This window comes from Lichenostomus cassidix, chromosome 19, assembly GCF_008360975.1.
Source record: "Lichenostomus cassidix isolate B80296 chromosome 19, HeHo_3.0, whole genome shotgun sequence".
NCBI classification, from domain to species: Eukaryota; Metazoa; Chordata; class Aves; order Passeriformes; family Meliphagidae; genus Lichenostomus; species Lichenostomus cassidix.
In genome coordinates, this window is record NC_139499.1 from 1,571,194 (window position 1) to 1,585,546 (window position 14,353).

The following is a 14,353-nucleotide window of genomic DNA, read 5'->3' on the forward strand; positions in this document are numbered from 1 at the left end:
CCTGTGCCAGTGAATGTCAGCTCTTGGTGAGCTGCCTGAAAATCCCAACAAGGATTGGGATCCCAACATGAACAACAAGGCCATGCACGCTGGTACTGTGCAGGACATACCTGTGTGTGTACTCCAGCTGTGAAATCCTGGGAAAAACCCACCCAGGCTGTGTGAAGCTTTGTGCTGCACAGCTAGGGAAATGCCAGCTGCAGTGGTCATGAGCAGTAGGACTGAGCAGGCTGCTCCCCATAGTCCTGCTGTGGTTCACTGGTGTATGTGCTCAGTGCTGTGCTGCTAGCGTGGATTTTCAGTTTTTCTATATAGATGTGTAAGCAAATGAATGAAACTGCAAACAACTGTTAAATGTTTGAGTATCAAACCCCAGAAACATTTAAAACCTCTGATAGTATTGCTTTCTTGGTTTATGACTGTCCCACTGTATAAATCATATCGGGAAGAATAGCTGCAGGGGTAAAGGACTTTATTGTCCATACTTCATGGCCATTCTTTTATGAAATTTACTCCCTTTTTTCACATTAAAAAATAGCCATAACTGTTTATTAGTTTGGATTCACTTTATAATACAACTTAATGTAGCCAGCAGTTACTGAAAGTTCAGAAGAATCTATTTAACAGGAAATTTGGCACAGCAAAAACCTGCTGCCAGGGAGATGAACCTCAATAATTGTTTTGCTGTATTACGATACACAAAGTGCAGTTCTGAAGCAGTGAAGCTCTTTCCAAGTAAAATTGGTGTGAGAGGAAAGAAGTAATTTAACACTAAGACGATGCCTTTGTAGCCATGGAGCAGCTAAAAACCCCAAAATTCTGCTGCTCTTTGAAATCATTATTTGCGGTGGAACAGGAGGGTTGCGCGTATTTAGTCTGAAACTATTAATTATGCTGTTTAATGTGACCTGCAGAGAGCTGGCTCACCAGATGGGATGGAGCTGATCCTTTTCCATTTGCTGTGTGTGCTGAGGGCTGGGAAGCACTTGTCTTCTCCGAGGTATCACGGCACAGGCCGCCAGCACAGCAGCCATGCCGCATGAACGAGCAGGAAACTCATCTGCATTCACCTGCTGCTTGCAGAGGCAGCACCACAAACGCCTCACCTCCCCTCCTCGGAGGGGCTGTGTCCTGGTTCCTCGCCCTGCTAACTCCTGTCTGTGATGAGAAAGCTGCAGGTGGTGCGGGGTGATGGCGTTGATGGGTTTGGGAAGGGATCAGCCCTGCCTGGGAGCTCCTGCGGCAGGCAGAGAGCAGCTTCCCCAGGGTCAGCCGGGCTGTGGGATCACCAGCGCTCAGGAGAGCTTCCTGCTGAATTACAGATAAATAAATAAGGAGATTTCCATCTTTTCCTCTTTTCTTGGCTTGCACCGGGAGCTCATGAATCAATCGTCAACAAGCCAACTTCTCAGCCAATTGTAGTAATGATGTATGTGATTAACAGGCTGGGATTCTTTCCCTTCTTCCTCTTCCCCCTTTTCTTCTGCCTTTTTTCCCTTTTTTCCTTTTCTTTGAACACACGAGGCGGAGGCAGTTTCTTGTCACAGCCAGCGAGTTGGGGTGCTGGTGTCACCTCCCACCCCTCCATCCGTGGGCACGTGAGTGTCTCTCCCTGCCCTGCCATGTGCCGGGTGGGAGGAAGTTTTTCCTCGCCGAGCAGCACACGGCTCTGCCTGAGGGATTGGGAACATATTGCTCGGCAGGTGGGGCTCGCTCAGACGCATTTAGTGTTATTTCAGCACTGACAGCAAAAATACATCACACAGGCCTGTGGTGCCAGCGTGCGCCGCAGGAGCAGAGAGTGGGGACTGCAGCCTGCGAGCACAATGCTCAGCCTTAATATATTAGTTTGACCCAATAACTGCTCCCTGGGAAATCAGGGAAGTGGCTTGCTGTCCGGAGAGACTGGGCTTTTTCTGGGGGGTTCTCCATGGAAGCTGCTCTTAACGATGCTTTCCCTTCCAACCCAGTGGCTTTTTTACCTCTTCACAATGTAGCCACAAACACCTCAGATTTCTGAGTCTCCTCTGCAAACATGAGCTTGTGGATTTTCAGTTATTTTATCTACTTGTTAGTCAGAGGGTTTTGTGGTCTGTCTGCTAGCTGTGAGGTATGTATAGCCTTCTGCAGGAAATGCTGGGGTCCAGATGTGCTCAGTCTAGTACCAAAAGGGAGAGTTCCATAATTGTCATGCTCAAAAGGTTTTCCCTTGGTCAGCAATGTACTTAGGGTGCTGTCAGTGTGGTTTCAGCTGAGGTATGGATAGGTTCTTTTTCCCTGAGATCACAGTAATTGTAGGCTGGAGTTTGCTTTGTTTCATTTTTAAAAACTCAGCTAAGCATTAGTTTCATGACAGCCTGATAACAGTCCAGAGCAGGGCTTGCACTTTGTTATCCAACTTCATACACAAACCACTAAATCAAAGTGGGGTGGGGAAGAAAGATGGAGAGGGGTAATACATGCCATGTTTTACAAAGCATCATGCAAACAGACTTCTTTTCCTTTGGAAATCTCCATACCTAAAAAGGTTACAAAGTTTAAGAACCTACTCAGGATGCTCTGCGTCCTCCATTCTGACCATAATTAATTGGGTGTGTGAGAACTAATATCCTAGTTGAAAATTAAGTGAAATTGGGGAAAAATAAAAAAATAACCTGGAAGCTCACTAGGATATACAACCACCCAGGCTTTTCCAGGCAGCAAAACTGCACAAGAGTGACTTTAGTCTGGGCAAAGCAACAGCAGTCAGGGTAGGGCTGGAGAAGTCCAGATATGCAAAGGTCTTAAAAAAGGTAGGAACCTTTTTGGTAGATTTTTCTATCCAAGGATCCATTTCTTTGTTTCAGAGATTAAAATCTGACCTCTGTGGGTTTGGGTGGTTTTTTTTTCTTCTGAAACCTATCATTTTATTGAACACTGGAACCCTTCTGTCTTGTGTATTCATAACCCTTCTGTCTTGTGTATTCATCAGTAGGTTTAAAGATTAATTCTCAGCAGAGACTTTTTAAGACTTCCTCAGTACATTGGTTTCTTTATCTACAGATGTATTACAGGTAGCAGCTCTCAGCAGAAGTCAGTTTGGGCAATGCTTTTATGTACAGCACACAATGCAAACCACAGTGACTGTTTGATAGCTCATTTTGTAATGTTGTAGGTACTCCTAGACAGGCAGTGAGATAGAGAACCTGAGAAAAGTCAAGTGCTCAATGAGACTGCAAAGTTATATCTTTTAATTTGTCCAGAGGCATTATTCCACGATGGGATTTACATGGATAAATCTCTCCTGAGGAAAGATTGAGAAATGTCTCTGCTTTCTGTTGTGGTGATTTGAATTAGCAACCAAGCGAGAATTAAATAATGGGAAAAGCTCCAGATGCCTCAGCTACATGTGGAGAACTTCCTGTGGTCGCTTCAGGAGCCTGCTTGATTTCATTGACGTAAGTAAGCAGAGTAGATGAAGCCTTGGTAACTCCCTGAGATGGATGAGACACGCCAGGGCACAGGCAGATAGAATTTTCTGTCATCCTCAAGCCTAATTTTAAGCTTGTGGTTACCTCAGGAGACTGATATTTCCTGAAGTCTGTAGCACAGCTCGTTCGCGTTGCAGGAGCGATTGATTTTGTGAGCAATGCCCTTTGGAGCCAACAGCCACACTGTGCCAGGCTTGGGGCTGGCTCTGCTCCCTTCCTGCTCAGCTCAGCCAGGGCACACTGTGGGCTTGCTTCTGCTGTGGGCACGTTTCTCAGGTGTTCAGCCCTGAAAAGAAATACAGAAATACGGGAGAGAAGGGGGGAGGTTCCCCTGCGCAGGGCTCTGAGTGGGGCTGCGGTAGGAAACAGCCCTGCACTGCTCTGAGCTCTGCAGACAGGAGCTGGAAGGGCTCAGCAGAAGCTCCATTAAGCTGCCCTATAAATGCAGCTGGTTTCCTGTTCCTGTGTCCCCTTGGCAGCGCTCAGAGATGTTATGGGTGCACCTGGTCCATTCGCAGAGCCGCAGGTGGCTCTCCCCATGTGCTCCCAGCCCCGCTGGCAGTGCTCGGTGGTGAGCAGTTTATTAGCTCACTTTTCACCTGTAAAAACCCCCGGAAAATGCCAGCCTGGCATTTCAGAGCCTCACCAGAAGCAGGCTGTGCTAGTGTGAGTGCTCTGAAATGCTGTCAGCCCTGTCTGCAGCTGCACCGGTGACTGCCGGGGGTTTGTGTGCTCTCAGATTCACAGGCGCTGTGAGGAGCTGTCATTTTGCTTGCAGAATGGTACTAATTTAAAAATAGGAAGTCTGCTAAAGTATTAATGATACCAGATGTGGCTGTTACATTTTTTTCTTTACCTGTCATGTACAATAGCGATGGATGTTATTTTCCCAACTGCAGCGCTGAGATGGGAAGAGAACTGTGAAAGAATCAAGATTTTTTTCCTTTGCAGTGTTGTCATAAGCTGGATTTCTTTGGGCAGAGAGGGTGAGGATTTTTGTTTTGAAAGGGCATCACAGTGCTGTACAACCACATTGCACCTCATGTTCCTCACATTGCTAAAACAACTGTGCCACGAGCATGGAGAACTATGGAATAACAGAACAGTTTGTGTTGGAAGCGACCTTAAAAATCATCCTTTGGCACCCCTGCCATGGGCAAGCACACCTTCCACTATCCCAGGCTGCTCCAAGCCCTGTCCAACCTGGCCTTGGACACTTGCAGGAGCTTTAGCTCTCTATCCCATACTAGAGTTGCTGGCATGCACAGAATTTCTCATCACTGGGTGGTTTTAGGTCTCTGTCAAAAGTAACTGAAAAGGAACGAGATGTTTGAAAATTACTAGGGCTGGGTGGGCTGAGAGCCTGTTTGCATAAAACTTGTTTTTACACAAAGGCAGGCAAAAAATGAAAATAGAATTACTAGGTAGTGTGATTTGTGCCACACAGATAGAAGACAACAAAGGCACCATCTTCCACTTTATCCCTGAAAGACTCGTGGAAAAATCACCTTTTCAGGTGAACAGTATTTCACAGAGGCCTTGTAGGCTGCCTGAGTGACTACACAAGGCACAAAACCATGGCTAATCTAACTTTTTGTCCACTTATGCTCCTGTGTGGCACCTACCACTTGTCAGTGCTGTGTAATACTATTTACACAAGAAAATCAGATAGAGTAGTACTGACAGGAAAAAGCTAGTGGTGTCCGTAGCTTTTACATCCAAAGAGTAGGAAAAAACCCCAGAATGTTTCTACTGGAGGTGTGGCTCTGTCCCTGATTCTCTCCAAGTAACAGCTCTGAAGTGCAGTTCAATTTTAGGAATCACTGGTGCTGCACATGGGGGCAATTTATGACTCCATGAAAAACACCAAGAATGAACTTCAAGCCCTTGTTCCTGGAGAGCAGGGATAGCAGAAGCTGTCCCATTTTCTCAGCAGATGGACTCCCTTAAGGTTTTATCGATGGAATTGGAGACCCTGATGGAGTAAAAGAGACCAGATTTGTTCTACAGACCTTCCCACTAGGAGAACATGAACCTTGCAGGCTCCCAGAGCCCAGGCTGGAAGCAGAGTTGGGCAAACGCTGAGTTATCAGGGTGCAAATAGGGTTTGGGGTGGGCAATCCTGAGCCTGTCCATGGTGGGCAGAGGCACAGACACCTCACTGCAGCAGTTGGGGCTGGGGGTTATTCCAAAACACTCTTCCTTAGGCTTAATTGAGATTTCTTGAAGGCCTGCTCTTGCACATAGAAAGGCTCATTACCAGGAAATCAGAGTTTACAGAGTTTATCTAGTGAGTTATGAAAATACCAGATAATAAGACTAATGACTCAACACAGCATTTTCCAAATTGTGAAGTAATCTTCGGGTTTTCCAAGATTATTATTATTATTATTATTATTATTATTATATTAGTTGCACTTTTTAGTCTGTCAGAAAAGAAATAAATACAAGGCCTGTATTTTTCCATTAACATTCGGAGAACATCTGTTGCGTATTGTAAATAACATACTTATAAAGCAAACTGATAATAACTACTCAGACTATTTTCCTGTTCTGGCTATAGCATTCTGCACCATACAATATGGTATATACTACACTCTTTATTTGGCCCAGAATAAAATGGAATTATTCTAGTAGTACCAATCAGTTACACGTAAAATAACCCAAATAATTTGCAAAAACTCTAATGCTAAAAACATACATTCAGATTGTGTTAATGAAGAACAATAATAACAGCCCAGAGTGTAGGGATATAAACTGGTGCAACTCTGCATTTGGAAGAGTACACAGCGCTGAGATTTTGTGGTGCTTGATGCATTTAAGCAGGGAGGGATGAAAGAGTTTTTAAAATCACATTTCCCCCGAATCTCTCTCTCAAAACACATACCAGCCCTACAATAAATTATTTCAGAATGCCAATCAGACTAATAGGAAAATACCCCCATATGGTTCTTCTTTTAAATTCCACCCCTAAAATGCTGCACTTTGCCATCCTGAAGTTTCTAGCTCAGTTTTATGACTGAAGGGGTAATTTGGATTTGATTTTTTTTTTTTTTTGCTTCCTGGGAGGCTGTAGTCCACAATAACTTGAAAGTCCTTTGAAGCTGAACTTGTGTTAACACGACCTTCTTTGACTGCTAAAATAAAGATCTTCTCATTGCAGTATACCAGTAGCAGTGTGAATGCAGAACAACTTCCCAATTTTCACAATTATGTCAGTCTAAAATTGTCATAATTATCACAGGAATAAGGCCCATGCTATTGAAGATTCCAGCAAGGTGGAGTGTGTACTCAATGCACATTGGAATAAGCTATTTCCTGGGAGCCAGGGATCAATAGCCTTTCAGCTGATCAATAGGTTCTTCCCATCAGTAAAGCTGTTCTCACAATCATCTCCTCCCCACTGAAGTCACCTGAGGCAGAGTTGTGTCTGCAAACACACAGGAGTGCAGCCAACCTCTCCTTCCCAGTGAGGAGGAGGAAGAACAGTGATAAAAGGATAACTTTATCTTTTCCAACTGCATAACAAAGTCACCTGAGTTTCCGGGTGGGGCCCTCTTGCTTTGCAAATCCAGTTTTTCACCCTTCCTTCAATGATTTCTCTCTTTGGCATTGCACTGCCCTGCTGGTGTTTGCTGATATGGAAAGGCCTGAACTTTATTCCACCTTGACATATCCTTAGTCAGGAAAAGCAGGAGGGAGGAGAGTGGCAGTTGGCTGGAAAGGCTTTGTCTGGGAAGCAGCAGTATGGGAAATGCCATCTGTTACAGCCAGCCATGATTTTATCAGAATCACCCCAAGCCCTTGCAATGCCTCCACAGCTACACCAGGGTGTCACAGGGCTGCTGGGGCAGGGATAAGTGCAGGGACCAAACTCTTCCACAAGTCACATATCAGTGTTCCCAAATAATGTATTGAACATTTTCCTGGAAGTCCCACTTTTCCTAACCTCAGGAGTTCCAGATTCAGAGTAGCCTTAGTTAGCTGGATCCTCCCTGTGGCTTAGTGGACCATGGCTGAATTTCCAACTACTCTGAATTCTTTATACCACATAGTCCATGTCACCAACACCTACCTTGGCCTGACAAAATAAAATATTAATTATTGTGAGCATTTGCTTCTCTCTTCCCTCTTTCATGTGCAGTGATTCAGGCAAGTAAAAGATAGATCAGACTCTGAAAATGTCTTTCTGGGTACTTCCAGGATCTTCTTCAAACTAAAACCATGAAAAGCCCTAGCTCTGTGCACACAGATAAATCATTCCTCCAAATCCATATCTACACAGTGCTTGCTGCAGTCTTTCATTTGTTAAATAATTCAGATTTGGTGTCTGCCTCCCACAAATGTGCCCAGTCCCTGCCATGCTTCCATTTTCTGTTTAGTCTTATTACAGTCAGTAAAACTACAAGAATCTTGAGTTTGTCCTCTTGCTTTATTGTGAAGAAGACTTTATCACCCTGTGGACAGTCAGGAGTTGTGGGGTTGGCATGTTTGCAAGCCCTGGGGTGTTTTACAAGGGTTTTTTGAATTGTGCATACCTTAAATTTTGTTTTGGAGGTTGTAACAGCATTTAAAGCTACCCACTTGCTATTCTTTTTTTTTTGCTATTCTTCCCTATGATGTAGAGCTCTCTTGGAGGATGTGTGTGGGATTCCAGGGTTGAACAAATCCCAGGTTGAACCTTGGTGCTGGGAGAGGGAGCAGTAGTATTCCTTGGCTGACAAACCCCAGCCAATAGCTGCAGAGACACTTCAGTGGAATCAGCTGCCTGGGACTCTGGACTGGGGTTTGGGGGAAGCACCTGTGGATGGATTCCACGAGTTGTGAAATCTGCAGTCGTGTGTGTTGTGTGTGTTTATGGTGCTGCAGAAATTCAGTGGGGCCATCAAGATGTGTTTGTGTTAAAAGAGCAAATGGGAAAATCTAAAGCACTCTCTTAATGAGGTCCTAATTTAGCCACGTTATTATGAGATACCTTTTAACGGAGTGTAGAGTCACTGGATCCATCTCTGGGCTGTCACTGCAAGGGGGATCAGTGGTTAATGTGCTTCTGTGCTGAGCTGCTGAGAGCAGATCTCTGTGGGGTTTTGCTCAAGGCTCTTTTGCCCACCTGCCTAAAACTGCAGTGATGAGTATGTAGGGTTAACACCTAGTTTTTAAAAATGTGTATTTTTTTCCAGCAAGCAAGCGGAAATTATAAACCTGTTCAGCCAACATGAATACATTTTAATTTTAAAAAATATGTTGAAAGAGGCATTGTACGCCATAAAAATATACATCATGTGCCAAGACAAGCAATTGATGCTCCCCTATAAAATACAGTAAACACCTCCTCCCTGCCCTTCCTTTGGCTGTCGATCAGATTTCAGAATCATGAAATTTTACAGTATTACTGGTTAGAAGGGCTCCCCACTGGGAGCAGATGCCATCTCTGTCTTCATAGACTCAGAGAAAGTCCTGACATGTTTCATGGCGTTCATACGTGGAAGTCTGTGAAATGGAAAGGAAAACAGCTTTTTCTGTCAACCTGTCACTGATATAAGCTCTTACATTTCATCAGAATGACTAAACTTTAAAGCTGTTTCTTCAGTGCTGAGTATATTTGAGAACTCCCAAGTGTTATCAGATTTATAGAGTCCCAGTGTATGATAGAAGACCAAAGCATTTTGTGGCATGATATTAAAAATTCATTCAGATACTCGATAAAGCGTGGATGACAAAAGTCTGAAATGGAATAAGGTAGAGTGAATTTCTCCATGGTTTATTGACCTTGATTCCTCTACACAAAATAAATAGACAGAATGGACTAAAATCTCTTCTTTATGAAGGCAAAATCCTGGCAGTCAAAGACCGGCTCATAAAAATGCTCTCTGTGGCACATACCTTGGCAATGCTGGAAGTTGGAGGCGATGGAAATTTATTGCTGGTGCCGCAGTGTGTGTCTGTATTTCAGGGAAGGAGAAAGCAGGGCTGCTTTATGAGGTTACTGATGTTATTCTGTGGAGAACAGAGAGAGAAAACACACTTACCCTCACCACTCTGTGTTCTTTCCCTGAAGGTATAATAAGGTAAAACACTTCCCTTTGCATATCCATTTTTTATTTGTTTGAAAAGGAAAGAGAAAAGGCAAATCTCACCAAATGAGGAGTTTGACATCTTTTCCTGCTGGAAAAGGCTGGGGCTCCACACTGCTCTGAGAGGTTTTCCTGCCTTGCTGCAGTTGGAGAGCAGAATGCCTCATTGGTTTCAGATATTAAACTTTTGTGCTGAAAGCCCAGTTGGAGCTGGTGTGACAAATGGATTTTACCTGCTGCCGAAAAACACAGCCCCCACCTCCCCACCCTCCATCCTGCCTAACCTGGCCCCCAAGAGCACTGCAACAGAAAGCTGCCCTTAGGCACCATCTGTTTCTGCCAGCTCCCACTTTGGGCCCTGCCTTTACATCTGTTAAGTGGAGGCAGCTTACTTGATGAGTTGTTTTGAAGAAATATCTGGTCTCCCCACCATGTTCATTAACCATTGCAGATCTGTTAAAGACAGGCTCTGTGATGCAATTTAGCCGTAGTTAACTGAATTCATGGAAGTCACAGTCATGGATTATTTTTGCATCCCGCAGGGATAGAAAGCAGAAGTGTTTTAGCAACACTGATTTCTCTTCCCTTTGAAAATAAAATTCTTTCCTGTTTGCCTTGAGAAACCCCATTTTAAAGAGTGATGAAATCTAAAGGGGATTTAAAGTGACTCGTCGGCGACTGCTAATTTGTTACTCCTCCTTGTAAAACACAACCGAGCTGCATACATAGCACATGCTAAAACAAATATATTAATCATGTTTCCCTCCCAATAAAGAAAAGCAACTGTTTATTCATAGCACCTCCTTAAGTACTCCGAAGCTACTGATTTTATAAGCCGGCATTCTTCTCACGGAGAGACCCAGCTTTCTGGAGCCACTGGAAATTTTCATGGCCAGTGATCAAGGACTAAAAGAAACAAAACAAAAATCCACTTAAAATACTTCAGAAAAATGGATTCAGTATGTTTGTGTTTGGATTTGTTCGAGTTAGAAAGCAGAGTTTAATGGGCGTTCAGGGAAAGCAGGCGTCATCCAGTTTGTATAGAAGAGAGCACAACACAAATAGAGAGGAAAGACGAAGTGCAGGGGAAGAGAACAAAGTCTTGTTTTACAGATGAAGCTTCCAGCACAGAAAGAGAGAAAGGGGGATTTACCCCAAGTTGCTAAATAAGAGTGTGTGTCGGCCAAGAATTAAATCCATGGTTTTAATCATCTCACGGCCTTGAGCCATAAGCATGAGGCCATCAGTTCTGTGCTGGCTGGACACACAGTTCACCGACTTCTCCACGTGAAAAGAGTCACTTGAGAAGCAAAATCTGGTCATAATACAAATGGAATTTTCTTTTATTGTATATCTTACATTTTCATCTGAAATGATGCCCTGAAGCTACAATTATGCTTTATAATAAATGCTATACAGAGATGTCCCTGTTGGGTTTAAGGATGAGGCTAATTTCTATATTAGTTAAAAGCTGGCACCTCTGAATCTGAGTCAGATGTAGTAAAATAAATACAAGAAAAAACTTATCAAAGCTTGATTTCCCATAGAGAGTTAATTGAAACCTTTGATTGATGCTTTTTTTTCTTGGAGTTGTTCTAAGATTTCTCTTGTGTGTGCGTTTTCTGGGCGGGAGCGAGGTGTGATCACACGCTGCAGCCTTTCCTTCAGACTCATCGGGGCTCTGCACCAACTGGCCGCCTTCTTCAGAAAACTCACATGAGCTTAATTAGCTCTGAAATCTCTTGTCAAATGTGGGTGAAATTGGCCAATGAGTTCAAAAATTTCGAGAAGGTTGAACAGAGAGGGAAACTCAGGGACTGGTGGCACAAGCTGTGTTTTTGGGGGGAGCATGAGCGAGGGAGGCTCTGCGAGGGTTTTGTGTGTGGTGTAATGATGCCAACAGACAGAGATGAGATATCTCAAAACTCAGTTTGACATGTTGACTCAAAAGATGACACTTACACTGTTTATTCCAATTGCCTAAGCAGAGAAAAATAAAAAAGTTGGTTTCTGCTTCCTTTACCGACACAAGTACTTACATTGCTCTGGTAATGGTAATTGCTCTTCAGCATTTCACTCCCTTCTCAGACAGGTAGACTTGTAGTGAGGAAAGGTAATAAGTACTGTCTGAGTGAAAATTATTTGTAATATGTATGTGAGATACGTGAAAGGACACTGTCCTACACTGCCTTGGCTTTCTAAGCATAGAGCTCTGGTGACATCAGGAATATTCTGCAATTTCCTTGTCTAAACATGCCACTTGGCAAACACATGACATGCATAAGAATTAGCAATTCGCACAATCTAAAGAGAATTATCTGTTTGTCTCTAGGCGATTCACAAAAATATGCCCATAGCAATTTCAGGCATTATAAATCCATCCAGGTTGGTTCTGACCATGTTGCAGAAGTAATTTCGACTGGCACATCAGATGAAAGAACAGATTTGAAAACAGTAGCGTGCATGGCCCTGAAGGTTTTATCTTGGCTAATATTCCAGGCACCTTATGGCACTACTTTGGGTTTCTGTGAAGACTCCAAATAAAGTGTCTGTAGCCTGATGAAAGATTTAACACGTTTTTTTCCTGTACAAGCTTTGTAAATGTTACGCTAAAGATAAAGAATGTACTCGCTGATGGGAAGCAGCTTATTTTTCAGTGCACTCTTCACTAAAAGCACCCTTTACACTCAGTGCTTCTGCATTTCCAGTGTATTTCCTCCACTTTGTGCAGCACTGGAGGTTCTGTAACAATAATAGCGGAGGGTGCAAATTTGGGATTTCATGTCCACTTTTCAGTAATGCTCATGGAAATTCCCTCATTTACCTTTTCACAAGGTATCTTTGCAGTTCCAGAGAGAAACAGCCAGAACAAATATACTCACTGAGAGGACTGCATGAGGGTCAGTCATAGAAATAAGTATATTATGTTTAGCAACACAGCCTGTGTTCTGTGTGACCTGAATGATGAGTGTGAGAGCAGAGGCTCTTGGTGGAGGTGGCTTTAGGTGGCCTCAGAGAAAGTGCAGTTTGCACTTCATGTGAAAAATAAGCTGCTTGTCTGCTGTCTTTATTTGTGTTTTGTCTCCTTTTCCATTTGCTTCTACTGAATTGCAGGGCTGGGTTTAGGCACCTCGTTTGGGTGTCTCAAGGAGAAGCACATTCAAGACTGTATTTTATCAGCAGCAGTCTCCTCAGGCTCTCTGCAGTCCAGGGACAGAGATCATCTCCTCTCCCTGGTGATGCTTTGAGGACAGCTCCTTCTCAGTCCCCAAATATTTTAGGAACACTTTCTCTTTCCACAGCAAGTGTAGGGCAGGAGAAGGGAGACAGACAAAAACCTGGGGATGGAGAAGAGCTCTTTGCTGCTTCTGCTTTGGAGCTGGTCAATGTTTCCTGTATTCTCTCCTCCTCCTTGGCTGACCTTTTTCCTGAGAGGATCTGCTGCTGCTGTGGCCTCTCAGGGCTCAGGTGCCTCGGGAGGCTGTGGAATTTTCCAGCTGAATAGGGCCCTAAATGCTCTCACTCACAATTCCTGGCCATTTATTTCTGTAGGTTACAAAGTGTGATGAAGAGCCACGAGTGCTGTGCCTGAGGAGGCACTGAGCACACCCAGGGTAAGGCTGGAAGTTCTTCTTCAGTTGGAATATTGCAAGCCTTAGTAGGATTAAAAGTATCATTTGCCATTTATTTAGATATTTCAATTGGAGAAAGTTTACATGGGAACACAGATAGTAATTTCACTTAGAAAATGGAGAAATAAAGCTTGAAAAGGTCCTCAAAAAAAGAAGTCTTGCACACCCTGGCCTGTCCCTTTCGTCTCCCAACACCTTGGAGAGCAGTGGCCTTGCCAGGATCATAATTACGTTCAAATTTGTTCAAATACTCAGAATTAAAAGAGTTTTATTTTCACAAATGTAACAAAGACAGAGGGGATGGCTTCAGAGACAGGGGGGAGGATGTACTGTATGCTTTCAGATCTGAAATATAATCAAAATATTCCTTAAATTTTGTGACTGAGAGCTAAAGTACAGCTATTTCTCATTCTGGTGATTTTAATGAGACGTTCTGTCACTACCCAAATTACAGGTTTGCCCCCTGCTCTTTGTACCATAAATAATGAAGAACAGAGCACTATTAAGAGAGTCCTAAGCCCCATTTGCAAGACCTTAAAAACCTGCCAGGGGAAAGATTGTTCCCTGACTTTTTCTGTGTTTTCATGGCAACTGGCAGCTCCTGCAGCTGGCAAACCAGCTCTGCTGGTTGTTGCAGTACATCTGAGGCTGGAGCTGATGGGGCTCTTGCCCTGTTTGGGATTGCCCTGTGTGACCTTCCTTTAAAAGGGCTTGGGAGCACTGGAGCCATCACACAAATACAAATGTGCTTATCCCTTATTTAAAAGGCAAAAGTAAAATTAAATGGGCTGAAGGAAAACTATGTCTCATTTATGTACAATAATCGTATTTTTGGTATAGTGTTCATATTAAAAATGCCAAAAAAAGGATTAGATCATTTAAATTTAAAGCTCTTGAGTTAAACAAGAGCAAAAATGGTCTATTAAGCCAATTTAAATAAATTAATTGACCCTGTTTATCTTCACACATATCAGCCAGATTTTAATTTCTATTTTTTCCCAGCCTAATAACTTGGATATTAAGTTTTATGCTAGAACACATGTACAACTTTGCTTTTTTTTGTTTCAGATTCAATCTGTGCATTACAGCTGTATGAAAGCACGCCACAGCCTCCCTCTGTGGTATTTGCAAACCCTTATCGTTATTGCTAGGGCTCTAAAATGATCAGCCTTAAGTT

The 14,353-nt window shown here is 43.3% G+C and overlaps 1 protein-coding gene across 9 annotated transcripts in view; it reads left to right on the forward strand.

Annotated features, from left to right (window-relative positions):
- Positions 1-14,353, forward strand: part of AUTS2 (activator of transcription and developmental regulator AUTS2) — a 748,905-nt gene that overhangs the window by 483,132 nt on the left and 251,420 nt on the right. The gene's annotated exons all lie outside the window — the stretch shown is intronic.